We start from the raw sequence: 25,077 nt of genomic DNA, 5'->3' as shown, positions 1-25,077 counted from the left end.
GGGGCGTTTCCTGTCGCGGGCGCTAGGCCTACCCACACAAGTGAGGTATCATTTTTATCTGGAGACTTGGGGGAACGCTGGGTGGAAGGAAATTTGTGGCTCCTCTCAGATTCCAGAACTTTCTGCCACAGAAATGTGAGGAATATGCGTTTTTTTAGCCACATTTTGAGGTTTGCAAAGGATTCTGGGTAACAGAACCTGGTCCGAGCCCCGCAAGTCACCCCTCCTTAGATTCCCCTAGGTCTCTAGTTGTCAGAAATGCACAGGTTTGGTAGGTTTCCCTAGGTACCGGCTGAGCTAGAGGCCAAAATCTACAGGTAGGCACTTCGCAAAAAACACCTCTGTTTTCTTCCAAAAATGTGGATGTGTCCACGTTGCGCTTTGGGTCGTTTCCTGTCGCGGGCGCTAGGCCTACCCACACAAGTGAGGTATCATTTTTATCGGGAGACTTGGGGGAACGCTGGGTGGAAGGAAATTTGTGGCTCCTCTCAGATTCCAGAACTTTCTGCCACAGAAATATGAGGAACATGTGTTTTTTTAGCCACATTTTGAGGTTTGCAAAGGATTCTGGGTAACAGAACCTGGTCCGAGCCTCGCAAGTCACCCCTTCGTAGATTCCCCTAGGTCTCTAGTTTTCAGAAATGCACAGGTTTGGTAGGTTTCCCTAGGTGCCGGCTGAGCTAGAGGCCAAAATCTACAGGTAGGCACTTCGCAAAAAAACACCTCTGTTTTCTTCCCAAAATTTGGATGTGTCCACGTTGCGCTTTGGGGCGTTTCCTGTCGCGGGCGCTAGGCCTACCCACACAAGTGAGGTATCATTTTTATCGGGAGACTTGGGGGAACGCTGGGTGGAAGGAAATTTGTGGCTCCTCTCAGATTCCAGAACTTTCTGCCACAGAAATATGAGGAACATGTGTTTTTTTAGCCACATTTTGAGGTTTGCAAAGGATTCTGGGTAACAGAACCTGGTCCGAGCCCCGCAAGTCACCCCTCCGTAGATTCCTCTAGGTCTCTAGTTTTCAGAAATGCACAGGTTTGGTAGGTTTCCCTAGGTGCCGGCTGAGCTAGAGGCCGAAATCTACAGGTAGGCACTTTGCAAAAAACACCTCTGTTTTCTTCCAAAAATTTGGATGTGTCCATGTTGTGCTTTGGGGCGTTTCCTGTCACGGGCGCTAGGCCTGCCCACACAAGTGAGGTATCATTTTTATCGGGAGACTTGGGGGAACGCTGGGTGGAAGGAAATTTGTGGCTCCTCTCAGATTCCAGAACTTTCTGCCACAGAAATATGAGGAACATGTGTTTTTTTAGCCACATTTTGAGGTTTGCAAAGGATTCTGGGTAACAGAACCTGGTCCGAGCCCCGCAAGTCACCCCTCCGTAGATTCCTCTAGGTCTCTAGTTTTCAGAAATGCACAGGTTTGGTAGGTTTCCCTAGGTGCAGGCTGACCTAGAGGCCAAAATCTACAGGTAGGCACTTCGCAAAAAAACACCTCTGTTTTCTTCCAAAAATGTGGATGTTTCCACGTTGCGCTTTGGGGTGTTTCCTGTCGCGGGCGCTAGGCCTACCCACACAAGTGAGGCATCATTTTTATCGGGAGACTTGGGGGAACGCTGGGTGGAAGGAAATTTGTGGCTCCTCTCAGATTCCAGAACTTTCTGCCACAGAAATATGAGGAACAAGTGTTTTTTTAGCTACATTTTGAGGTTTGCAAAGGATTCTGGGTAACAGAACCTGGTCCGAGCCCCGCAAGTCACCCTTCCGTAGATTCCTCTAGGTCTCTAGTTTTCAGAAATGCACAGGTTTGGTAGGTTTCCCTAGGTGCCGGCTGAGCTAGAGGCCGAAATCTACAGGTAGGCACTTAGCAAAAAACACCTCTGTTTTCTTCTAAAAATTTGGATGTGTCCACGTTGCGCTTTGGGGCGTTTCCTGTCGCGGGCGCTAGGCCTACCCACACAAGTGAGGTATCATTTTTATCTGGAGACTTGGGGGAACGCTGGGTGGAAGGAAATTTGTGGCTCCTCTCAGATTCCAGAACTTTCTGCCACAGAAATGTGAGGAACATGCGTTTTTTTAGCCAAATTTTGAGGTTTGCAAAGGATTCTGGGTAACAGAACCTGGTCCGAGCCCCGCAAGTCACCCCATCTTGGATTCCCCTAAGTCTCTAGTTTTCAGAAATGCACAGGTTTGGTAGGTTTCCCTAGGTGCCGGCTGAGCTAGAGGCCAAAATCTACAGGTAGGCACTTTGCAAAAAACACCTCTGTTTTCTTCCAAAAATTTGGATGTGTCCACGTTGCGCTTTGGGGCGTTTCCTGTCGCAGGCGCTAGGCCTACCCACACAAGTGAGGTATCATTTTTATAGGGAGACTTGGGGGAACGCTGGGTGGAAGGAAATTTGTGGCTCCTCTCAGATTCCAGAACTTTCTGCCACAGAAATGTGAGGAACATGTGTTTTTTTAGCCACATTTTGAGGTTTGAAAAGGATTCTGGGTAACAGAACCTGGTCCGAGCCCCGCAAGTCACCCCATCTTGGATTCCCCTACGTCTCTAGTTTTCAGAAATGCACAGGTTTGGTGGGTTTCCCTAGGTGCCGGCTGAGCTAGAGGCCAAAATCTACAGGTAGGCACTTCGCAAAAAACACCTATGTTTTCTTCCAAAAATTTGGATGTGTCCACGTTGTGCTTTGGGGCGTTTCCTGTCGTGGGCGCTAGGCCTGCCCACACAAGTGAGGTATCATTTCTATCGGGAGACTTGGGGGAACGCTGGGTGGAAGGAAATGTGTGGCTCCTCTAAGATTCCAGAACTTTCTGCCACAGAAATGTGAGGAACGTGTGTTTTTTTAGCCAAATTTTTAGGTTTGAAAAGGATTCTGGGTAACAGAACCTGGTCCGAGCCCCGCAAGTCACCCCATCTTGGATTCCCCTAGGTCTCTAGTTTTCAGAAATGCACAGGTTTGGTAGGTTTCCTTAGGTGCAGGCTGACCTAGAGGCCAAAATCTACAGGTAGGCACTTCGCAAAAAAACACCTCTGTTTTCTTCCAAAAATGTGGATGTTTCCACGTTGCGCTTTGGGGCGTTTCCTGTCGCGGGCGCTAGGCCTACCCACACAAGTGAGGCATCATTTTTATCGGGAGACTTGGGGGAACGCTGGGTGGAAGGAAATTTGTGGCTCCTCTCAGATTCCAGAACTTTCTGCCACAGAAATATGAGGAACAAGTGTTTTTTTAGCCACATTTTGAGGTTTGCAAAGGATTCTGGGTAACAGAACCTGGTCCGAGCCCCGTAAGTCACCCCTCCGTAGATTCCTCTAGGTCTCTAGTTTTCAGAAATGCACAGGTTTGGTAGGTTTCCCTAGGTGCCGGCTGAGCTAGAGGCCGAAATCTACAGGTAGGCACTTAGCAAAAAACACCTCTGTTTTCTTCTAAAAATTTGGATGTGTCCACGTTGCGCTTTGGGGCGTTTCCTGTCGCGGGCGCTAGGCCTACCCACACAAGTGAGGTATCATTTTTATCTGGAGACTTGGGGGAACGCTGGGTGGAAGGAAATTTGTGGCTCCTCTCAGATTCCAGAACTTTCTGCCACAGAAATGTGAGGAACATGCGTTTTTTTAGCCAAATTTTGAGGTTTGCAAAGGATTCTGGGTAACAGAACCTGGTCCGAGCCCCGCAAGTCACCCCATCTTGGATTCCCCTAAGTCTCTAGTTTTCAGAAATGCACAGGTTTGGTAGGTTTCCCTAGGTGCCGGCTGAGCTAGAGGCCAAAATCTACAGGTAGGCACTTTGCAAAAAACTCCTCTGTTTTCTTCCAAAAATTTGGATGTGTCCACGTTGCGCTTTGGGGCGTTTCCTGTCGCAGGCGCTAGGCCTACCCACACAAGTGAGGTATCATTTTTATAGGGAGACTTGGGGGAACGCTGGGTGGAAGGAAATTTGTGGCTCCTCTCAGATTCCAGAACTTTCTGCCACAGAAATGTGAGGAACATGTGTTTTTTTAGCCACATTTTGAGGTTTGAAAAGGATTCTGGGTAACAGAACCTGGTCCGAGCCCCGCAAGTCACCCCATCTTGGATTCCCCTAAGTCTCTAGTTTTCAGAAATGCACAGGTTTGGTAGGTTTCCCTAGGTGCCGGCTGAGCTAGAGGCCAAAATCTACAGGTAGGCACTTCGCAAAAAACACCTCTGTTTTCTTCCAAAAATTTGGATGTGTCCACGTTGTGCTTTGGGGCGTTTCCTGTCGTGGGCGCTAGGCCTGCCCACACAAGTGAGGTATCATTTCTATCGGGAGACTTGGGGGAACGCTGGGTGGAAGGAAATTTGTGGCTCCTCTAAGATTCCAGAACTTTCTGCCACAGAAATGTTAGGAACGTGTGTTTTTTTAGCCAAATTTTTAGGTTTGAAAAGGATTCTGGGTAACAGAACCTGGTCCGAGCCCCGCAAGTCACCCCATCTTGGATTCCCCTAGGTCTCTAGTTTTCAGAAATGCACAGGTTTGGTAGGTTTCCCTAGGTGCAGGCTGACCTAGAGGCCAAAATCTACAGGTAGGCACTTCGCAAAAAAACACCTCTGTTTTCTTCCAAAAATGTGGATGTTTCCACGTTGCGCTTTGGGGCGTTTCCTGTCGCGGGCGCTAGGCCTACCCACACAAGTGAGGCATCATTTTTATCGGGAGACTTGGGGGAACGCTGGGTGAAGGAAATTTGTGGCTCCTCTCAGATTCCAGAACTTTCTGCCACAGAAATATGAGGAACAAGTGTTTTTTTAGCCACATTTTGAGGTTTGCAAAGGATTCTGGGTAACAGAACCTGGTCCGAGCCCCGCAAGTCACCCCTCCGTAGATTCCTCTAGGTCTCTAGTTTTCAGAAATGCACAGGTTTGGTAGGTTTCCCTAGGTGCCGGCTGAGCTAGAGGCCGAAATCTACAGGTAGGCACTTAGCAAAAAACACCTCTGTTTTCTTCTAAAAATTTGGATGTGTCCACGTTGCGCTTTGGGGCGTTTCCTGTCGCGGGCGCTAGGCCTACCCACACAAGTGAGGAATCATTTTTATCTGGAGACTTGGGGGAACGCTGGGTGGAAGGAAATTTGTGGCTCCTCTCAGATTCCAGAACTTTCTGCCACAGAAATGTGAGGAACATGCGTTTTTTTAGCCAAATTTTGAGGTTTGCAAAGGATTCTGGGTAACAGAACCTGGTCCGAGCCCCGCAAGTCACCCCTCCTTAGATTCCCCTAGGTCTCTAGTTTTCAGAAATGCACAGGTTTGGTAGGTTTCCCTAGGTGCCGGCTGAGCTAGAGGCCAAAATCTACAGGTAGGCACTTCGCAAAAAACACCTCTGTTTTCTTCCAAAAATGTGGATGTGTCCACGTTGCGCTTTGGGTCGTTTCCTGTCGCGGGCGCTAGGCCTACCCACACAAGTGAGGTATCATTTTTATCGGGAGACTTGGGGGAACGCTGGGTGGAAGGAAATTTGTGGCTCCTCTCAGATTCCAGAACTTTCTGCTACAGAAATATGAGGAACATGTGTTTTTTTAGCCACATTTTGAGGTTTGCAAAGGATTCTGGGTAACAGAACCTGGTCCGAGCCCCGCAAGTCACCCCTCCGTAGATTCCCCTAGGTCTCTAGTTTTCAGAAATGCACAGGTTTGGTAGGTTTCCCTAGGTGCCGGCTGAGCTAGAGGCCAAAATCTACAGCTAGGCACTTCGCAAAAAAACACCTGTTTTCTTCCCAAAATTTGGATGTGTCCACGTTGCGCTTTGGGGCGTTTCCTGTCGCGGGCGCTAGGCCTACCCACACAAGTGAGGTATCATTTTTATCGGGAGACTTGGGGGAACGCTGGGTGGAAGGAAATTTGTGGCTCCTCTCAGATTCCAGAACTTTCTGCCACAGAAATGTGAGGAACGTGTGTTTTTTTAGCCAAATTTTGAGGTTTGAAAAGGATTCTGGGTAACAGAACCTGGTCCGAGCCCCGCAAGTCACCCCATCTTGGATTCCTCTAGGTCTCTAGTTTTCAGAAATGCACAGGTTTGGTAGGTTTCCCTAGGTGCCGGCTGAGCTAGAGGCCAAAATCTACAGGTAGGCACTTCGCAAAAAAACACCTGTGTTTTCTTCCAAAAATTTGGATGTGTCCACGTTGTGCTTTGGGGCGTTTCCTGTCGCGGGCGCTAGGCCTGCCCACACAAGTGAGGTATAATTTTTATCGGGAGACTTGGGGGAACGCTGGGTGAAAGGAAATTTGTGGCTCCTCTAAGATTCCAGAACTTTCTGCCACAGAAATATGAGGAACAAGTGTTTTTTTAGCTACATTTTGAGGTTTGCAAAGGATTCTGGGTAACAGAACCTGGTCCGAGCCCCGCAAGTCACCCTTCCGTAGATTCCTCTAGGTCTCTAGTTTTCAGAAATGCACAGGTTTGGTAGGTTTCCCTAGGTGCCGGCTGAGCTAGAGGCCGAAATCTACAGGTAGGCACTTAGCAAAAAACACCTCTGTTTTCTTCTAAAAATTTGGATGTGTCCACGTTGCGCTTTGGGGCGTTTCCTGTCGCGGGCGCTAGGCCTACCCACACAAGTGAGGTATCATTTTTATCTGGAGACTTGGGGGAACGCTGGGTGGAAGGAAATTTGTGGCTCCTCTCAGATTCCAGAACTTTCTGCCACAGAAATGTGAGGAACATGCGTTTTTTTAGCCAAATTTTGAGGTTTGCAAAGGATTCTGGGTAACAGAACCTGGTCCGAGCCCCGCAAGTCACCCCATCTTGGATTCCCCTAAGTCTCTAGTTTTCAGAAATGCACAGGTTTGGTAGGTTTCCCTAGGTGCCGGCTGAGCTAGAGGCCAAAATCTACAGGTAGGCACTTTGCAAAAAACACCTCTGTTTTCTTCCAAAAATTTGGATGTGTCCACGTTGCGCTTTGGGGCGTTTCCTGTCGCAGGCGCTAGGCCTACCCACACAAGTGAGGTATCATTTTTATAGGGAGACTTGGGGGAACGCTGGGTGGAAGGAAATTTGTGGCTCCTCTCAGATTCCAGAACTTTCTGCCACAGAAATGTGAGGAACATGTGTTTTTTTAGCCACATTTTGAGGTTTGAAAAGGATTCTGGGTAACAGAACCTGGTCCGAGCCCCGCAAGTCACCCCATCTTGGATTCCCCTACGTCTCTAGTTTTCAGAAATGCACAGGTTTGGTGGGTTTCCCTAGGTGCCGGCTGAGCTAGAGGCCAAAATCTACAGGTAGGCACTTCGCAAAAAACACCTATGTTTTCTTCCAAAAATTTGGATGTGTCCACGTTGTGCTTTGGGGCGTTTCCTGTCGTGGGCGCTAGGCCTGCCCACACAAGTGAGGTATCATTTCTATCGGGAGACTTGGGGGAACGCTGGGTGGAAGGAAATGTGTGGCTCCTCTAAGATTCCAGAACTTTCTGCCACAGAAATGTGAGGAACGTGTGTTTTTTTAGCCAAATTTTTAGGTTTGAAAAGGATTCTGGGTAACAGAACCTGGTCCGAGCCCCGCAAGTCACCCCATCTTGGATTCCCCTAGGTCTCTAGTTTTCAGAAATGCACAGGTTTGGTAGGTTTCCTTAGGTGCAGGCTGACCTAGAGGCCAAAATCTACAGGTAGGCACTTCGCAAAAAAACACCTCTGTTTTCTTCCAAAAATGTGGATGTTTCCACGTTGCGCTTTGGGGCGTTTCCTGTCGCGGGCGCTAGGCCTACCCACACAAGTGAGGCATCATTTTTATCGGGAGACTTGGGGGAACGCTGGGTGGAAGGAAATTTGTGGCTCCTCTCAGATTCCAGAACTTTCTGCCACAGAAATATGAGGAACAAGTGTTTTTTTAGCCACATTTTGAGGTTTGCAAAGGATTCTGGGTAACAGAACCTGGTCCGAGCCCCGTAAGTCACCCCTCCGTAGATTCCTCTAGGTCTCTAGTTTTCAGAAATGCACAGGTTTGGTAGGTTTCCCTAGGTGCCGGCTGAGCTAGAGGCCGAAATCTACAGGTAGGCACTTAGCAAAAAACACCTCTGTTTTCTTCTAAAAATTTGGATGTGTCCACGTTGCGCTTTGGGGCGTTTCCTGTCGCGGGCGCTAGGCCTACCCACACAAGTGAGGTATCATTTTTATCTGGAGACTTGGGGGAACGCTGGGTGGAAGGAAATTTGTGGCTCCTCTCAGATTCCAGAACTTTCTGCCACAGAAATGTGAGGAACATGCGTTTTTTTAGCCAAATTTTGAGGTTTGCAAAGGATTCTGGGTAACAGAACCTGGTCCGAGCCCCGCAAGTCACCCCATCTTGGATTCCCCTAAGTCTCTAGTTTTCAGAAATGCACAGGTTTGGTAGGTTTCCCTAGGTGCCGGCTGAGCTAGAGGCCAAAATCTACAGGTAGGCACTTTGCAAAAAACTCCTCTGTTTTCTTCCAAAAATTTGGATGTGTCCACGTTGCGCTTTGGGGCGTTTCCTGTCGCAGGCGCTAGGCCTACCCACACAAGTGAGGTATCATTTTTATAGGGAGACTTGGGGGAACGCTGGGTGGAAGGAAATTTGTGGCTCCTCTCAGATTCCAGAACTTTCTGCCACAGAAATGTGAGGAACATGTGTTTTTTTAGCCACATTTTGAGGTTTGAAAAGGATTCTGGGTAACAGAACCTGGTCCGAGCCCCGCAAGTCACCCCATCTTGGATTCCCCTAAGTCTCTAGTTTTCAGAAATGCACAGGTTTGGTAGGTTTCCCTAGGTGCCGGCTGAGCTAGAGGCCAAAATCTACAGGTAGGCACTTCGCAAAAAACACCTCTGTTTTCTTCCAAAAATTTGGATGTGTCCACGTTGTGCTTTGGGGCGTTTCCTGTCGTGGGCGCTAGGCCTGCCCACACAAGTGAGGTATCATTTCTATCGGGAGACTTGGGGGAACGCTGGGTGGAAGGAAATTTGTGGCTCCTCTAAGATTCCAGAACTTTCTGCCACAGAAATGTTAGGAACGTGTGTTTTTTTAGCCAAATTTTTAGGTTTGAAAAGGATTCTGGGTAACAGAACCTGGTCCGAGCCCCGCAAGTCACCCCATCTTGGATTCCCCTAGGTCTCTAGTTTTCAGAAATGCACAGGTTTGGTAGGTTTCCCTAGGTGCAGGCTGACCTAGAGGCCAAAATCTACAGGTAGGCACTTCGCAAAAAAACACCTCTGTTTTCTTCCAAAAATGTGGATGTTTCCACGTTGCGCTTTGGGGCGTTTCCTGTCGCGGGCGCTAGGCCTACCCACACAAGTGAGGCATCATTTTTATCGGGAGACTTGGGGGAACGCTGGGTGAAGGAAATTTGTGGCTCCTCTCAGATTCCAGAACTTTCTGCCACAGAAATATGAGGAACAAGTGTTTTTTTAGCCACATTTTGAGGTTTGCAAAGGATTCTGGGTAACAGAACCTGGTCCGAGCCCCGCAAGTCACCCCTCCGTAGATTCCTCTAGGTCTCTAGTTTTCAGAAATGCACAGGTTTGGTAGGTTTCCCTAGGTGCCGGCTGAGCTAGAGGCCGAAATCTACAGGTAGGCACTTAGCAAAAAACACCTCTGTTTTCTTCTAAAAATTTGGATGTGTCCACGTTGCGCTTTGGGGCGTTTCCTGTCGCGGGCGCTAGGCCTACCCACACAAGTGAGGAATCATTTTTATCTGGAGACTTGGGGGAACGCTGGGTGGAAGGAAATTTGTGGCTCCTCTCAGATTCCAGAACTTTCTGCCACAGAAATGTGAGGAACATGCGTTTTTTTAGCCAAATTTTGAGGTTTGCAAAGGATTCTGGGTAACAGAACCTGGTCCGAGCCCCGCAAGTCACCCCTCCTTAGATTCCCCTAGGTCTCTAGTTTTCAGAAATGCACAGGTTTGGTAGGTTTCCCTAGGTGCCGGCTGAGCTAGAGGCCAAAATCTACAGGTAGGCACTTCGCAAAAAACACCTCTGTTTTCTTCCAAAAATGTGGATGTGTCCACGTTGCGCTTTGGGTCGTTTCCTGTCGCGGGCGCTAGGCCTACCCACACAAGTGAGGTATCATTTTTATCGGGAGACTTGGGGGAACGCTGGGTGGAAGGAAATTTGTGGCTCCTCTCAGATTCCAGAACTTTCTGCTACAGAAATATGAGGAACATGTGTTTTTTTAGCCACATTTTGAGGTTTGCAAAGGATTCTGGGTAACAGAACCTGGTCCGAGCCCCGCAAGTCACCCCTCCGTAGATTCCCCTAGGTCTCTAGTTTTCAGAAATGCACAGGTTTGGTAGGTTTCCCTAGGTGCCGGCTGAGCTAGAGGCCAAAATCTACAGCTAGGCACTTCGCAAAAAAACACCTGTTTTCTTCCCAAAATTTGGATGTGTCCACGTTGCGCTTTGGGGCGTTTCCTGTCGCGGGCGCTAGGCCTACCCACACAAGTGAGGTATCATTTTTATCGGGAGACTTGGGGGAACGCTGGGTGGAAGGAAATTTGTGGCTCCTCTCAGATTCCAGAACTTTCTGCCACAGAAATGTGAGGAACGTGTGTTTTTTTAGCCAAATTTTGAGGTTTGAAAAGGATTCTGGGTAACAGAACCTGGTCCGAGCCCCGCAAGTCACCCCATCTTGGATTCCTCTAGGTCTCTAGTTTTCAGAAATGCACAGGTTTGGTAGGTTTCCCTAGGTGCCGGCTGAGCTAGAGGCCAAAATCTACAGGTAGGCACTTCGCAAAAAAACACCTGTGTTTTCTTCCAAAAATTTGGATGTGTCCACGTTGTGCTTTGGGGCGTTTCCTGTCGCGGGCGCTAGGCCTGCCCACACAAGTGAGGTATAATTTTTATCGGGAGACTTGGGGGAACGCTGGGTGAAAGGAAATTTGTGGCTCCTCTAAGATTCCAGAACTTTCTGCCACAGAAATGTGAGGAACGTGTGTTTTTTTAGCCAAATTTTGAGGTTTGAAAAGGATTCTGGGTAACAGAACCTGGTCCGAGCCCCGCAAGTCACCCCATCTTGGATTCCTCTAGGTCTCTAGTTTTCAGAAATGCACAGGTTTGGTAGGTTTCCCTAGGTGCCGGCTGAGCTAGAGGCCAAAATCTACAGGTAGGCACTTCGCAAAAAAACACCTGTGTTTTCTTCCAAAAATTTGGATGTGTCCACGTTGTGCTTTGGGGCGTTTCCTGTCGCGGGCGCTAGGCCTACCCACACAAGTGAGGTATCATTTTTATCGGGAGACTTGGGGGAACGCTGGGTGGAAGGAAATTTGTGGCTCCTCTCAGATTCCAGAACTTTCTGCCACAGAAATGTGAGGAACATGTGTTTTTTTAGCCACATTTTGAGGTTTGCAAAGGATTCTGGGTTACAGAACCTGGTCCGAGCCCCGCAAGTCACCCCTCCTTAGATTCCTCTAGGTCTCTAGTTTTCATAAATGCTCAGGTTTGGTAGGTTTCCCTAGGTGCCGGCTGAGCTAGAGGCCAAAATCTACAGGTAGGCACTTTGCAAAAAACACCTCTGTTTTCTTCCAAAAATTTGGATGTGTCCATGTTGTGCTTTGGGGCGTTTCCTGTCGCGGGCGCTAGGCCTGCCCACACAAGTGAGGTATCATTTTTATCGGGAGACTTGGGGGAACGCTGGGTGAAAGGACATTTGTGGCTCCTCTAAGATTCCAGAACTTTCTGCCACAGAAATGTGAGGAACGTGTGTTTTTTTAGCCAAATTTTGAGGTTTGAAAAGGATTCTGGGTAACAGAACCTGGTCCGAGCCCCGCAAGTCACCCCATCTTGGATTCCCCTAGGTCTCTAGTTTTCAGAAATGCACAGGTTTGGTAGGTTTCCCTAGGTGCCGGCTGAGCTAGAGGCCAAAATCTACAGGTAGGCACTTCGCAAAAAAACACCTCTGTTTTCTTCCAAAAATTTGGATGTGTCCACGTTGCGCTTTGGGGCGTTTCCTTTTGCGGGCGCTAGGCCTACCCACACAAGTGAGCTATCATTTTTATCGGGAGACTTGGGGGAACGTTGGGTGGAAGGAAATTTGTGGCTCCTCTCAGATTCCAGAACTTTCTGCCACAGAAATGTGAGGAACATGTGTTTTTTTAGCCACATTTTGAGGTTTGCAAAGGATTCTGGGTTACAGAACCTGCTCCGAGCCCCGCAAGTCACCCCTCCTTAGATTCCCCTAGGTCTCTAGTTTTCATAAATGCACAGGTTTGGTAGGTTTCCCTAGGTGCCGGCTGAGCTAGAGGCCAAAATCTACAGGTAGGCACTTCGCAAAAAACACCTCTGTTTTCTTCCAAAAATTTGGATGTGTCCACATTGCGCTTTGGGGCGTTTCCTGTCGCGGGCGCTAGGCCTACCCACACATGTGAGGTATCATTTTTATCAGGAGACTTGGGGGAATGCTGGGTGGAAGGAAATTTGTGGCTCCTCTCAGATTCCAGAACTTTCTGCCACAGAAATGTGAGGAACATGTGTTTTTTTAGCCAAATTTTGAGGTTTGCAAAGGATTCTGGGTAACAGAACCTGGTCCGAGCCCCGCAAGTCACCCCTCCTTAGATTCCCCTAGGTCTCTAGTTTTCAGAAATGCACAGGTTTGGTAGGTTTCCCTAGGTGCCGGCTGAGCTAGAGGCCAAAATCTACAGGTAGGCACTTCGCAAAAAACACCTCTGTTTTCTTCCAAAAATGTGGATGTGTCCACGTTGCGCTTTGGGGCGTTTCCTGTCGCGGGCGCTAGGCCTAACCACACAAGTGAGGTATCATTTTTATCGGGAGACTTGGGGGAACATAGATTAGCAAAACAAGTGTTATTACCCCTTGTCTTTCTCTACATTTTTTCCTTCCAAATATAGGAGAGTGTGTAAAAAAGACATCTATTTGAGAAATGCCCTGTAATTCACATGCTAGTATGGTCACCCCAGAATTCAGAGATGTGCAAATAACCACTGCTCCTCAACACCTTATCTTGTGCCCTTTTTAGAAATACAAAGGTTTTCTTCATAGCAATTTTTTACTCTTTATATTTCAGCAAATGAATTGCTGTATACCCGGTATAGAATGAAAACGCACTGCAGGGTACAGCTCATTTATTGGCTCTGGGTACCTAGGGTTCTTGATGAACCTACAAGCCCTATATATCCCCACAACCAGAGTAGTCCAGCAGACGTAACGGTATATTGCTTTTGATAATCTGACATTGCAGGGAAAAGTTACAGCGTAAAACGTAGAGAAACATTTATGTTTTTTTCACCTCAATTTCAATATTTTTCTTTTTCAGTTGTTATTTTCTGTAGGACACCCTTGTAGGATCTACACAAATGACCCCTTGCTGAATTCAGAATTTTGTCTACTTTTCAGAAATGTTTAGGTTTCTGGGATCCAGCATTGGTTTCATGCCCATTTCTGTCACTGACTGGAAGGAGGCTGAAAGCACAAAAAATTGCAAAAATGGGGTATGTCCCAGTAAAATGCCAAAATTGTGTTGCAAAATTGGGTTTTCTGATTCAAGTCTGCTTGTTCCTGAAAGCTGGGAAGCTGCTGAGTTTAGCACCGCAAACCCTTTGTTGATGCCATTTTCAGGGGAAAAACCACAAGCCTTCTTCTGCAGCCACGTTTTCCAATTTTTTTTTAAAAAACGAAATATTCCCTGTATTTTGGGCAATTTCTTGGCCTCCTTCAGGGGAACCCACAAAGTCTGGGTACCTCTAGAATCCCTAGGATGTTGGAAAAAAAGGACGCAAATTTGGCTTGGTTAGCTTATGTGGACAAAAAGTTATGAGGGCCTAAGCGCGAACTGCCCCAAATAGGCAAAAAAAGGCCTGGCACAGGAGGGGGAAAAGGCCTGGCAGCGAAGGGGTTAAATAACTTATACGTCACCTACATGTCTAACCTTCACCTGGTGAAGGTTGGGTGCAAAGTTACTTAGTGTATGGGCACCCTGGCACTAGCCAACGTGCCCCCACATCGTTCAGGGCAAATTCCTCGGACTTTGTGAGTGCGGGGACACCATTACACGTGTGCACTGTATATAGGTCACTACCTATGTACAGCGTCACAATGGTAACTCCGAACATGGCCATGTAACAAGTCTAAGATCATGGAAATGTCCCCCCAATGCCATTATGGCATTGGGGGGACAATTACATGATCCCCTGGGTCTCTAGCATAGTACCCAGGTACTGCCAAACTGCCTTTCCGGGGTCTCCACTGCAGCTGCTGCTGCTGCCAACCCCTCAGACAGGTTTCTGCCCTCCTGCGGTCCAGGCGGCCCAGGAAGGCAGAACAAAGGATTTCCTCTGAGAGAGGGTGTAACACCCTCTCCCTTTGGAAATAGGTGTCAGGGCTGGGAGGAGTAGCCTCCCCCAGCCTCTGGAAACGCTTTAATGGGCACAGATGGTGCCCATCTCTGCATAAGCCAGTCTACACCAGTTTAGGGATCCCCCAGCCCTGCTCTGGCGCGAAACTGGACAAAGGAAAGGGGAGTGACCACTCCCCTGACCTGCACCTCCCTGGGGAGGTGTCCAGAGCTCCTCCAGTGTGTCCCAGACCTCTGCCATCTTGGAAACAGAGGTATTTGTGGCACACTGGACTGCTCTGAGTGGCCAGTGCCAGCAGGTGACGTCAGAGGCTCCTTCTGATAGGCTCTTACCTCTCTTGGTAGCCAATCTTCCTTCCTTGGTAGCCAAACCTCCTTTTCTGGCTATTTAGGGTCTCTGCTTTGGGGAATTCTTCAGATAACGAATGCAAGAGCTCATCAGATTTCCTCTGCATCTCCCTCTTCACCTTCTACCAAAGGATCGACCGCTGACTGCTCAGGACGCCTGCAAAACCGCAACAAAGTAGCAAGACGACTACTAGCAACCTTGTATCGCTTCATCCTGCCGGCTTTCTCGACTGTTTCCAGGTGGTGCATGCTCTGGGGGTAGCCTGCCTCCTCTCTGCACCAGGAGCTCTGAAGAAATCTCCCGTGGGTCGACGGAATCTTCCCCCTGCAACCGCAGGCACCAAAAGACTGCATCACTGGTCCTCTGGGTCCCCTCTCAGCACGACGAGTGTGGTCCCTGGAACTCAGCAACTCTGTCCAAGTGACTCCCATAGTCCAGTGACTCTTCAGTCCAAGTTTAGTGGAGGTATGTCCTTGCTTCCCCACGCTAGACTGCATTGCTGGGTACCACGTGATTTGCAGCTGCTCCAGCTCCTGTGCACTCTTCCAGGATTTCCTCCATGCACAGCCAAGCCTGGGTCCCCGACACTCTAACCTGCAGTGCACAACCTTCTGAGTTGTCCTCCGGCATCGTGAGACTCCCTTTTGTGACTTTGTGTGGACTCCAGTTCACTCTTCTTCCAAGTGCCTGATTAGGTACTTCTGCGGGTGCTGTCTGCTTCTGTGAGGGCTCCCTGACTTGCTGGTTACCCCCTCTGTCTCCTCCTTCAAGTGGCGGCATCCTGGTCCCTCCTGGGCCACAGCAGCACCCAAAAACCTCTACTGCAACCCTTGCAGCTAGCAAGGCTTGTTGGCAGTCTTTCTGCGTGGGAATACCTCTGCAAGCTTTATCGCGACATGCGACATCCATCCTCCAAAGGAGAAGTTCCTATCTCTCTTCTTTCTTGCAGAACTCCAAGCTTCTTCCAACAGGTGGCAGCTTCTTTGCACCCTCAGCTGGCATTTCCTGGGCTCCTGCCACTCTCGACACTGTCACGACTATTGGACTTGGTCCCCTTGTCTTACAGGTACTCAGGTCTGGAAACCCACTGTTGTTGCATTGCTGGTGTTTGTTCTTCCTGCAGAAACCCCCTATCACGACTTCTGTGCTCTCTGGGGGTAGTAGAGTAGGTGCACTTTACACCTACCTTTCAGGGTCTTGGGGTGGGCTAGTTTTTTAACCATCACTGTTTTCTTACAGTCCCAGCGACCCTCTACAAGCTCACATAGGTTTGGGGTCCATTCGTGGTTCGCATTCCACTTTTGGAGTATATGTTTTGTGTTGCCCCTATACCTGTGCTCCTATTGCAATCTACTGTAATTTTACACTGCTTGCATTACTTTTCTTGCTATTACCTGCATAATTTTGGTTTGTGTACATATATCTTGTGTATATATCTTATCCTCATACTGAGGGTACTCACTGAGATACTTTTGGCATATGGTCATAAAAATAAAGTACCTTTATTTTTAGTACTTCTGTTCATTGTGTTTTCTTATGATATTGTGCATATGACACCAGTGGAATAGTAGGAGCTTTACATGTCTCCTAGTTCAGCCTAAGCTGCTTTGCCATAGCTATCTTCTATCAGCCTAAGCTGCTAGAAACACCTCTTCTACACTAATAAGGGATAACTGGACCTGGCACAAGGTGTAAGTACCTCTGGTACCCACTACAAGCCAGGCCAGCCTCCTACAATAGTTTATCGGAATATGGATATGATAGTGAGTATGGTGTAGTGTTGGTCTGGGCAAGTTAGTGAATGAGTAGTGTTACCTACATGTAAGAACTATTCTTTTGTCAATTTCAGTTCCTCTTTTTTGTAGTTGCACAAGTACGTCCAGATAGGAGGGAAAAAAGCTGGAGCTACCAACCCCACCCAGCTGCATAAGCTGATGCTGGTGAAGTTCTGTGTGGGTAAAGATAGTTCTGTTGCTGAAATGGGCTTAGACACTTGGCCCGAGATGAAGATAATAGACCTACTGATGCACTCAAGGGTCGACACAAAGGCAGCCATCCTTCCAGAAAAGAAGGCGCAAAGGTGAAAGCCTATGAGAAGGAATGGTAATAATATGGGTCAGCCTGGGCAATCCTCCCCTTCTGCTTTCATATTTAGAAACAGTCTGTTCAGGGACAGGGTAGTTAAGACATATCGTTCATAAATTAATCAGGAAGCCCAAGATATGTTGCAATGAAGGTGTTCGCTTCAGCACATAACATAGCTTTTCCCTGATAGCCTTTGGGCCTTTGCATTATTTCTCCTGGATGGTGGGCAAAGGACAAGATTATTAATAATTGCATGAAAGATTTTGGTTAATTAATACTTGATAACACAGGGGATTCATGGGCACATTTTTATTCTAAAAGTGTTTTTCATCTTGGGGTGGGGTCGAGATTTACAGTGAATTACTGTCCTCACTACAGAGCTTAGAACCTCTCATTCCCCGGCAAATAGAGGGCAGGTCTGAGACTCCCCAGTCTTGGAGCGGTAGGGTGGGATTAGCCCCATCGGCAGACATGCCTGTGGTTTTGCCTGTGTATGAACGATAGAATGGAATAGTAGTACTGAAACTTAGTATTGTTTAACCGTCAACCTCTGCTGGCACATCTTCTATAATTGTGTTCACTGTCCTTGTCTACTCCAGATGCAGTAACTGAGGCCAATCGGTGACACAGAGAGGGACATTGCGCCTGTTCAGTAATATTGCCCCTGAACCCACATAAGATGACTGGTGTTTGCATCAGCTTCTTGCACCATGTATTACCTTCATAGGAAAGTAAGGGCTGCAGATATCTGTGCAGTCCCCTCTGTACTATTGCAGAAACTCCTCCCGTACATATGGCGACAACCATGGCCCAACCGAGGGGCACACTGCTAGTGACTGCAGCCCTTGGTTGAGGCTCATTGGGAATGGCTGGCAGGGGCACAACCCTGGAAGCTCTTGAGTGCTTTTTGGGACATTTCAGCTGTGTTGCGGCCCTATCCGGAAAAGGAGCCGTGAGGCAGCGAGGTCTCTAATCCTGCTCACCGCTGCACAAGAAGGACACAAGTTGTAGGATCCCAGACCCCTCACTGCTACCTCACCAAGATCTTGTTTTCTTTTTAAATGTCCCTATTTGTCTCTGTCCTTTCTTTACAGGTGCAGCATGCTCTGATGCGAACTCTGCAGCCACATCTCCCAGCTGGTGTCTCTGGGAGACGCACAGGCTTGAGAGGGTTTTGCTGTGACTCGAGGCGCATTTTTCTACTCTGCATTTGGTGCAGCCTCTGGAGGCGTGCTTGGGGCTGTGGAGGTAAGCAGTCTTAGGGGGGCCAGGAGCAGCTGTGGTTTTGGGGCAAAGAGTTGATTAAGTGAGGGCCTATGCATGCAAGTTGGTGAACTGGGGGGGCATAATGTGGCTTTTCTTAGCACTGTGGTGAGGCACAGTGTTTCTAGGTTCTTCTGTTAGTTATACAGTAATAAGGACTCTGTTTGTATGTGGTGCACTGCATTTTGGAATATGAAATACTGTGTGAGTTGCCTGGCAGTTGGTGTGGGGCTAGATGGCCAGGTTGTGACTTTAATTTTGACTGATTTCCTGCACACAGGCTCTTTTTTGGCTTTGTGTAGGTCATGTCATACAGCGATTTTGCACCACAGGATGTGGCAGCAGCTTTGTGGGCAGAATTTTGTCTGGGTTAAGTTTAGGCATAGTTGAAGGATGCCGGGCAGTACAAAAAAGGTTTCCAAGTGTGCAAGGAGGGAGGTTGATTTGGAGGCATTGATGCGCAGGATGGAAGCAATGGACAGGATTTTGTCCCTTTTACACCTGCAGGCCCTTGTGATCCAAGCTAGTGAACAGATGGCTCAAGCAGAGAGGCCTAGGAGACTGGTGTCACACCAAGGGTGGCATTTCCCCCATTTAAGAAGCAGGTTGAAGTCAGGGATCTTCTAAGGATGGAAGTGTGACTCCAGGGGTCCCCTTGCAGGCACCGCCAGAGGCCAATACCAACAATGTGGTGGTGCCAGGGGGAGTTTCAACTGTGATGGTGCTTGTGGTGAGTAGTAGCATTGTCTAAAATTGAAACAGTTGCATGGGGATTGGGGTTACACCTGTGGAGAACATTAATCAACCCATTTTGGCTGCTAACTTAGCAAGTGTCCTGCCTGACTGTCTGAGGTTGGGATGCTGTCCTCTCCTATGATGGGTGATGCTTTGGCTAGTGTGGCTGAGTGTGATAATGTTATGCGGGCCAGGAGGTTGGTGGCATACCTTGATAGTTCAAGGGGACTGGGTGCACAGGCTCATGTGGGCGGCGCTCCCCAGATAGGGGCGAGTGGGACTTCACAAGTTAGTCAGGTTTCACTGCAGGAGATGACAATTCTTGGCACCTCAGCAGCCATCTATATGCCCCCAATGGTACCAGCGGTGGCGGGGGCTCCTCCCCTATCTCAGGGAGCAGCTGTATGAAGTACGAGGACATCATTGCCAAGAATTGGACTGAGGGATGTTTGTTCCAAACATGATCAGTTAGGCAGACATTTGCCATTGGATATAAAAGAAAAAAATTAGAAGGGGAGTTATGTTGACATGTATGAGCTGATTGTGGATAGGCCCAAAAGGGAGGAGGGCAAGCAGCATAAAGAGTGCTCCCATTCTAGGGACTGAGGTCATTGGCCATACAAAAATAATTCCTTCTTTGGCTTGCCGTTCCACTCGGAGGGAAAATATTTCAAAAAGAACAGAAGCACTAAAAGGCAGGAATGACCACCCTCTTATGATCAAGAATCCTTCTCTGGTTAATTGGCAGGCAATTGTGTCATAGCTGAATGTCTATAATAACGCAGTGGCAGCACTGGCTCTGTATGAAGGTTTAAGGGGGATCCCAGTGGCAGGTGTGTAGCAGTAGCAGTTTCTCAGGTCCAATCATAGCATCAGCAGGGCCAGGATTCTCAAAGAAAGAAACCTGAGGAGGTTGGTAAGTTCCTTTGTGGCTGTTACATTTGACATTTTTATAAGGCTTGCACCCCATGGGGGTAGTCCCCATGAAAGAGCCAGAGGAGTACAGGTTGATACACAACATTTCTGCACCCAAGGGGCAGTCTGTGAATGAAGCAATTGATGGGGCCTTATGCTCCATCGAGTACACCTCCCTTGACCAAGTGATCGGGTTGCTGTAGAAGCTGGGGCATGGAACACTGCTAGTAAAGTTGGATATTGAATGCACTTTTCATTTGTTTCATGTGCATCGGGAAGACTTCCACCTACTGGGTTTCCAGTTTGAGACTCATTCTATTTAGACAAATACACGCCAATTGGCTGATCATTCTCCTGTGCATATTTCAAAAAGTTCAGCACATTCCTGGAATGGGTCTTCAGACATTGGTCTGGGTGTTGTACTACCTGGATGACTTCTTGTTTTGAGGCCCTTGTGCTACAGTGGAGTATGGAAGGGCTTTACAGTCCTTCCAGCGGCTGATGGAAATCTCTGGAGCTCCCCTGGTACAGGACAAGACATGTGGGCCAGCCACATCTATTGAATTTCTAGGGGTTGAGTGCCAGGTGAATCTGGGCTCCCCTTGGAGAAAGTTAACACTTTTTCTGAGGCCTTGAATGAATGCATGGGGACAAGGAAGATGACTTTGCATCGGTTGCAGGTGGTGCTTGGGCAGTTGAATTTTGCTCTTCACATCATTACCATGGCCCCCCCACTTTCCCGGTCAATGGCTCAAGCCATGTCTGGCTTGAAGGCAAAACACCACCATACCAGGTTCTCATCAGAGGCTCGGCAGGATATGAGGATCCAGGAGGCATTTTTGAGGGATTTCAATGGACTGTAGTGTGGCCCAACCATGACTAATGAGGAGATAGGTCCGTTTACAGATGCAACTGGCAGTAAAGGTTTTGCCGCCATTATCGAGTGGTGTGCTCAGCAGTGGCCAAAGGAGTGGGTGGAGTCTGGTTTAGTGACAAATGTTGGCTTTCTTAAACTCTTCACCATTTTAATGGCCCTCCTGGTCTGGCCAGACCAATTCCGCAACCAGTCTGTGGTATTCTAGTATGATAACATGACTATAGTAAAATGCATCAATCAACAGGCTGACATGCGCAAAATGATCCTTAGACTATTGAAAGAGATTGTGTTGCTCTGCTTAAATTTGAATGTCGTTTTTAAATCCAAACATGTGCTTGGAGTACTGAACAATGCAGCAGATGTTTTATCTCATTTTAGGATGAAGGCCTTCAGGTACCACCATCCAGGAGCAGCGGAGATCCCAACACCATTCCCAAAGTGACCGTGGGAGCTTGGTGCCTTAGTTTACCAGAGCTTGTGGCACACAGTTTAGCGCCCAAGGTGAGGCATGCTATAAGGGGGCATTCAACGCATACTACAAGGTTCTAGGGAGCACGGGGAGGATTGGTTGCTCAGGAGTTAGTTTTAGAATGTGTTGGATCCCTGAGACAGGAGGAGCAAGCAGTCTCATATGACAGGTGCCACACTGCGCAATATCCTTCTTTGTGAAGATGGTGGGGCATGCCAAGGGGAGAAAGACCTTCCTGGTTTAGAGGGCATTGAAGGGTTGGCATCATTTAGAAGGGCTAAGCTGGGCTCTAGGCCCTCCATTGACATGGTTCGGTAGGCTGCTATCTTGTGCTCCTGGGGAACATTTGTAGTTTTCAGGATGAGGTCTGTCTCTTCAGGGAGGCCTTAGCTCTAGTATGTTATGGGGCACTGAGGGTAGGTGAGCTAGGGGCCAAAAACAAAAGGGCAGTGACTTGGGGGTTTGCAGTGTGCTGATGTTTAGTGGCCAAATGACTCCCTTGCAATAACAATCTCCTGTTCAAAGGCCAACGAGATGGGTAGGGGTGAACACATTCTGCTCCATAGGGCCTCATGTAATGACTTTCTGCCCTCAGGGAAATTTGGAGGTGTTTATGACTCACCAAGCTTGAGCGTTCATGGGTCCCCTGTTGGTGCATGCAGCTGGCACACCACTCACTAAGTTTCAGTTCTGTAGAGTGCTGGGAAGTGCCCTGAGGGTATCATGTGTGGCTCTCATTCCTGAAGAATTGGGGCTGCCACTGCTGCAGCTGGGATGGAGCTAGCGGCACAGGCAGTGCAAACTGATGTTTGCTGATGATAAGCTGCTCCTATCTAAGACTCCCATGGGACTGACTGCAAAAAATCTTAGACACGTTTGACAGTTTTTGAGAGGTGAGGGGCCTAGATAATAATCTAGCAAAAAACAAGTATAAGGTGTTCAACCCCTGTCACCCCTCTAGACCTAGTCCCACTTTGAGAGGGACCCCTGGAGTGAGTCCAAACTTTTGAATATTTGGGCATGGTTCTGAAAGAACACATCCACTGGCAGACCCACATCACCAGGTGTAAACCTGGACTAGAGCAGACTACTGGGGGAGTATTTAAGATATTTAAAGCTTCCAAATTTGACCAGCACTACAAGTCTATAACTGTCAATTATGTGGGTCTGTAATGAATGGTACGGAACTTTTGGGCCATAAGGAAGTTACAACCTTAGATGTTGTTGAAGATCATTTCATGAGGCAATTGACTGCTCTCCCAGCCAGCACAACATTGCTTCCCCTGTGATTAGATATAGAGTGAAAAAGTATTGCACACGTAGCTAGGCTACGATCTCTCTTGTTCTAGAAGAGGCTGTGGGCAACTGCAGAGCTGAGCCTCTACCAGCAGGGGATGGTCAAAATGTTGTGCCTTCTAGGTGCAAGTAATCTTCCATGGATCTAGCATGTTAGAACAACATTAGTGGACATTGGGCCTGCTCATTTGTGGTCTGCCCTGGAAGAGGCTAGTGTGACATCTAAAGGGCAGATAAAGAAGGCCTTTTGGAAGTGCCAAATAGGCTTGCTGCAAAGCCAATCTAACATTGGTCCTTTGACATCAACCTTCCTAATGTTAAAATATAATTTTCAGAAAAAAAGCTCTTCCTGGATGAAACAGAGCCCCCTATTGGCAGGAAGGTTTATCTGCAATTTAGGAATGGGACCTTATTGCTTGCCTCATTTACAGCTAGTTGGGGGCAAATGGCAAACCCAAGGGATGCTTACTGCCCTTTCTTTGAATCTCAGCCTCAAACAATTGAAAATGTTTTGTTCTTCTGTCCTAGTTACTGTGGTATAACAAATAAGTGGATTGCACCACTCTGTCGAAGTTTTGGTGTCAAAGCCTTCAGGGAAGCTCTTAGGGTTTTTAAGTCCAACAATAGGCAATTTGTAGTCTTCCCAGTCTCACAGTTCCTAATGCTGATGTGGAAGATTAGACTAAGAGTGCTCTAAAAGGTGGATACATATTGCTTGCTAGTTAATTTGTTTTAATTGTAAATTATCAGTTCTTAACAATCACTGCTATTTTATTGCTTTTGTAATCTTATTTTCATTTTATATGAATGTATATTTATGATCTTTGATGGCAAAGATTCACCAAATAAAGAGAATGTGAATATGATAAAAAATGTGTTGTGTATATATGTGTTAATAAATATGGCTGGGGGGCTTTCGACCCCTAATCCAAAATAAGTTAATTTGGTGGTCTTGTCAATGTCATAGGGGGTGTTGTGGTTGCTGTGGCAGGTAGATGGTGAGTTTTTTCCAAGGGATATTGATGACTGCCTGGCCATATGGATTGCACCTACTCAAAATGTGTGCCACACAATGGGAAAGGATTCTCTGCAAAAGAAGCAACACCTTTGCACTTGTCTCTGTGATATATAACAGATGCTGGCACAAGAGGAAACAACCAATTTGGTGGAGTCCTTATTGTGTGCTACATATGAAGTAGTGCAAACTGACTGCATCCCTGAGGTCGTGCCTTGGGAGAAGATTCAGAGACCCTGCAGGCATCTCACTGCTTTTATGTGTAGTCAGTCACTCACTGTGTCCTCTTCTGGAGGGATCATAGTCCCTATTAAAACCACAGATCGGTCATGCATTCATGTGATCTTCCCACTAAAGGTGTGGGCTGTCAAAGTTGTCACCTGTCCTGGGTGGAGCCATATTCTTCTGTAAATGTGCTAACTGTTCCTGTCTGTGTTGAGTGCACACAATTGATGGTATGCCGAAACACAAAAGGAGCAGCACGACTAATCAGTAAAACTGCTCTTGGACTCTTTATCCACAAGTCAGATTTACTGTGCTTTTGCTCAAGATGTCTTTGTAGGATGGAATTGAAAAAGTTTACGTTTTGAACAATTAATCAGTTTTTTGGTTTGCATCTTGTAATATCACCTCATGTTCTCATTGTCAAAGTAATTTAGCTTGCTAGTATGCCACCCTTCCTTCTGTGATTGATTGAGCTGTCCTAGTGCATATGGGAACTGTGATCCTGAGTACAATGGGGGGCGCGGTCAGTGAGTTTGGGGGCGGGCCAGTGATGTGACTAAAAAGAACAAAAAATCCTGTGACTACATTGTTCTCATTTCACTTACATCTTAAAAAAGAATAAATGCAACTTACATTTACCTAGTAGAAATGCATTTAGCTGGTAGGATACTTTGGTTAGTAAATTTGATCATTTCAGATAAATATGGGCATCCTCTGATGGTCACTGATTTGAATCCTGTTCGGTGCTGAATTGAGTGATTAATCAGCAACACTAAAGGCTACTGGCACTTATTACACACAATATAGGCAGGGCCACTAAAATTATACAGGTGTGGCATTTTCTGCATGACAATGGATTTGCTGCATTTGCCACATTATCCGTCATCTAGTGTATAATCTGTAGATTTTAAGAAAAAAATGCTTCTAGCTCAAAGGGATCAAAAGTTACTAAAAAGTCAGTGGCCCATGCCACCCAACAGTGGAAGGCCCTATGCAAAAGTTGACAGCCCACCAATCAGTTGCTTGTTCCTGTATTTGGATGTTAAACTGATACTAGTGAGGTGAAACCTTTGCCCCCACAGTGTTCATATTTCAAATAATGGCAAAATTATGAAGCAATAATATCACAAAATGTGCCGCATTAGGTTGCATAATTTGTCTATTCTTGACACATAATTTAGTCAGTCCTGTTGCTTAATTTCGTCCTACCCTGCCTCATAGTTCCAGGGCCTGAGAGTATGAGATAGGTTGTACACAGGCTGTCACAAAACATCCAAAAAGATTATGTTTAGGTGTTCATGCTGCTTTAAAAGCTGTGTTTTATTAATACTCTGCATGAACTTCGTGCAAACCTTTTTTCATATGTTTTCTTAAAACAAAAGGACAAATTCCATATTCTATTAACTAAAAACTACGGGCTCTCCGTAGCCTTCAGTTTTGCCGATTAACCCATTGCACACATTCGAGGTAGGTGGCACCATGGAAGGAAGGCGTGGTTCGTTTACAACCGTCTCACTTCTGTCTCCTCATGGTAAAGGAATCCCTCCCTCTCCTCACTGGACTCAACCGTTCTGGAACGGTTGTGTTTTTTTTTCTTTT

At 47.4% G+C, this 25,077-nt stretch overlaps 1 long non-coding RNA gene across 1 annotated transcript in view; it reads left to right on the top strand.

The window, feature by feature from the left end:
- LOC138297408 (uncharacterized) overlaps positions 1-22,166 on the top strand; it is a 36,481-nt gene extending 14,315 nt beyond the window's left edge. Inside the window, exons 2-3 of the long non-coding RNA XR_011204086.1 lie at positions 17,778-17,931; positions 20,852-22,166. This is a non-coding gene — a long non-coding RNA (uncharacterized lncRNA). The remainder of the gene's footprint in view (positions 1-17,777; positions 17,932-20,851) is intronic.
- The last annotated feature ends 2,911 nt before the right edge of the window (positions 22,167-25,077 follow it).

This window comes from Pleurodeles waltl, chromosome 5, assembly GCF_031143425.1.
Source record: "Pleurodeles waltl isolate 20211129_DDA chromosome 5, aPleWal1.hap1.20221129, whole genome shotgun sequence".
Classification (NCBI taxonomy): domain Eukaryota; kingdom Metazoa; phylum Chordata; class Amphibia; order Caudata; family Salamandridae; genus Pleurodeles; species Pleurodeles waltl.
Note: the sequence above shows the minus strand (reverse complement) of the source record. Positions and strands in the feature narration are given on the sequence as shown.